Raw genomic sequence first — 3,883 nt, 5'->3', positions numbered from 1 at the left:
GCCCTGTAGCCAGACAGATAAGGGATAACATACTGTACCATTGCCCTGTAGCCAGTCAGATAAGGGATAACATACTGTACCATTGCCCTGTAGCCAGACAGATAAGGGATAAGGGATAACATACTGTACCATTGTCCTGTAGCCAGACAGATAAGGGATAACATACTGTACCATTGCCCTGTAGCCAGACAGATAAGGGATAACATACTGTACCATTGCCCTGTAGCCAGACAGATAAGGGATAACATACTGTACCATTGCCCTGTAGCCAGTCAGATAAGGGATAACATACTGTACCATTGCCCTGTAGCCAGTCAGATAAGGGATAACATACTGTACCATTGCCCTGTAGCCAGTCAGATAAGGGATAACATACTGTACCATTGCCCTGTAGCCAGTCAGATAAGGGATAACATACTGTACCATTGCCCTGTAGTCAGTCAGATAAGGGATAACATACTGTACCATTGCCCTGTAGCCAGACAGATAAGGGATAACATACTGTACCATTGCCCTGTAGCCAGACAGATAAGGGATAACATACTGTACCATTGCCCTGTAGCCAGTCAGATAAGGGATAACATACTGTACCATTGCCCTGTAGCCAGACAGATAAGGGATAACATACTGTACCATTGTCCTGTAGCCAGACAGATAAGGGATAACATACTGTACCATTGCCCTGTAGCCAGTCAGATAAGGGATAACATACTGTACCATTGCCCTGTAGCCAGACAGATAAGGGATAACATACTGTACCATTGCCCTGTAGCCAGTCAGATAAGGGATAACATACTGTACCATTGCCCTGTAGCCAGACAGATAAGGGATAAGGGATAACATACTGTACCATTGTCCCTGTAGCCAGACAGATAAGGGATAACATACTGTACCATTGCCCTGTAGCCAGACAGATAAGGGATAACATACTGTACCATTGCCCTGTAGCCAGACAGATAAGGGATAACATACTGTACCATTGCCCTGTAGCCAGTCAGATAAGGGATAACATACTGTACCATTGCCCTGTAGCCAGACAGATAAGGGATAACATACTGTACCATTGCCCTGTAGCCAGACAGATAAGGGATAACATACTGTACCATTGCCCTGTAGCCAGACAGATAAGGGATAACATACTGTACCATTGCCCTGTAGCCAGACAGATAAGGGATAACATACTGTACCATTGCCCTGTAGCCAGACAGATAAGGGATAACATACTGTACCATTGCCCTGTAGCCAGACAGATAAGGGATAACATACTGTACCATTGCCCTGTAGCCAGACAGATAAGGGATAACATACTGTACCATTGCCCTGTAGCCAGTCAGATAAGGGATAACATACTGTACCATTACCCTGTAGCCAGACAGATAAGGGATAACATACTGTACCATTGTCCTGTAGCCAGACAGATAAGGGATAACATACTGTACCATTGCCCTGTAGCCAGTCAGATAAGGGATAACATACTGTACCATTGCCCTGTAGCCAGACAGATAAGGGATAACATACTGTACCATTGTCCTGTAGCCAGTCAGATAAGGGATAACATACTGTACCATTGTCCTGTAGCCAGTCAGATAAGGGATAACATACTGTACCATTGCCCTGTAGCCAGACAGATAAGGGATAAGGGATAACATACTGTACCATTGCCCTGTAGCCAGTCAGATAAGGGATAACATACTGTACCATTGCCCTGTAGTCAGTCAGATAAGGGATAACATACTGTACCATTGCCCTGTAGCCAGTCAGATAAGGGATAACATACTGTACCATTGCCCTGTAGTCAGTCAGATAAGGGATAACATACTGTACCATTGTCCTGTAGCCAGTCAGATAAGGGATAACATACTGTACCATTACCCTGTAGCCAGACAGATAAGGGATAACATACTGTACCGTTGCCCTGTAGCCAGTCAGATAAGGGATAACATACTGTACCATTGCCCTGTAGCCAGACAGATAAGGGATAACATACTGTACCATTGTCCTGTAGCCAGACAGATAAGGGATAACATACTGCACCATTGTCCTGTAGCCAGACAGATAAGGGATAACATACTGTACCATTGCCCTGTAGTCAGACAGATAAGGGATAACATACTGTACCATTGTCCTGTAGCCAGACAGATAAGGGATAACATACTGTACCATTGCCCTGTAGCCAGACAGATAAGGGATAACATACTGTACCATTGTCCTGTAGCCAGACAGATAAGGGATAACATACTGTACCATTGCCCTGTAGTCAGACAGATAAGGGATAACATACTGTACCATTGCCCTGTAGCCAGACAGATAAGGGATAACATACTGTACCATTGTCCTGTAGCCAGTCAGATAAGGGATAACATACTGTACCATTGCCCTGTAGCCAGACAGATTCAGGGAAGAGAGGGATATTAGTGGTCCTGATATCTGTTGTCTCTTGTCTTCAGGCTAGGGAAGAGAGGGATATTAGTGGTCCTGATATCTGTTGTGTTGTCTCTTGTCTTCAGGCTAGGGAAGAGAGGGATATTAGTGGTCCTGATATCTGTTGTGTTGTCTCTTGTCTTCAGGCTAGGGAAGAGAGGGATATTAGTGGTCCTGATATCTGTTGTGTTGTCTCTTGTCTTCAGGCTAGTGAAGAGAGGGATATTAGTGGTCCTGATATCTGTTGTGTTGTCTCTTGTCTTCAGGCTAGGGAAGAGGGGATCCCCTCAAACCCTGATATCCTGTTGTGTTGTCTCTTGTCTTCAGGCTAGTGAAGAGAGGACCTGGTCCTGATATCTGTTGTGTTGTCTCTTGTCTTCAGGCTAGTGAAGAGAGGGATATTAGTGGTCCTGATATCTGTTGTGTTGTCTCTTGTCTTCAGGCTAGTGAAGAGAGGGATATTAGTGGTCCTGATATCTGTTGTGTTGTCTCTTGTCTTCAGGCTAGGGAAGAGAGGGATATTAGTGGTCCTGATATCTGTTGTGTTGTCTCTTGTCTTCAGGCTAGTGAAGAGAGGGATATTAGTGGTCCTGATATCTGTTGTGTTGTCTCTTGTCTTCAGGCTAGGGAAGAGAGGGATATTAGTGGTCCTGATATCTGTTGTGTTGTCTCTTGTCTTCAGGCTAGTGAAGAGAGGGATATTAGTGGTCCTGCTATCGGTGGCTGTAGGGGTCTACCTCCTCCCCTCACCCATAAACCCTCAGCCTTACATGTAAGTACAGACACACCACACCGGCTCTGATGCTCGTCGGCTTGCAAACTAATACTCACGTCCGTCGCCATGAAGTGCTTTGAAAGGCTGGTCACATCAACACCATCATCCCAGAAACACTAGAGCCACCCTCATTTGCATAGCGCCCCGACAGATCCACAGATGATGCAATCTCTATTGCACTCCACCCTGCCCTTTCCCACCTGGACAAAAGGAACACCTATGTCAGAATGCTATTCATTGATTTACAGTTCAGCGTTCAACACCATAGTGCCCTCAAAGCTTATCACTACGCTAAGGACCCTGGGACTAAACACCTCCCTCTGCAACTGGATCCTGGACTTCCTGACGGGCCGCCCCCAGGTGGTGAGGGGATGTAACAACACATCCGCCACGCTGATCCTCAACACGGGGGCCCCTCAGGGGTGCGTGCTCAGCCCCCTCCTGTACTCCCGGTTCACTCATGACTGCACGATCAGGCATGACTCCAACACCATCATTAAGTTTGCTGATGACACAACGGTGGTAGGCCTGATCACCGACAACGATGAGACAGACTACAGGGAGGAGATCAGAGACCTGGCCGTGTGGTACCAGGACAACAACCTCTCCCTCAACGTGATCAAGACAAAGGAGATGATTGTGGACTACAGGAAAAGGAGGACAGAGTACGTCCCCATTCTCATCGAC

Source organism: Oncorhynchus keta, unplaced genomic scaffold (genome assembly GCF_023373465.1).
Source record: "Oncorhynchus keta strain PuntledgeMale-10-30-2019 unplaced genomic scaffold, Oket_V2 Un_contig_6200_pilon_pilon, whole genome shotgun sequence".
Lineage (NCBI taxonomy): Eukaryota > Metazoa > Chordata > Actinopteri > Salmoniformes > Salmonidae > Oncorhynchus > Oncorhynchus keta.
Note: the sequence above shows the minus strand (reverse complement) of the source record.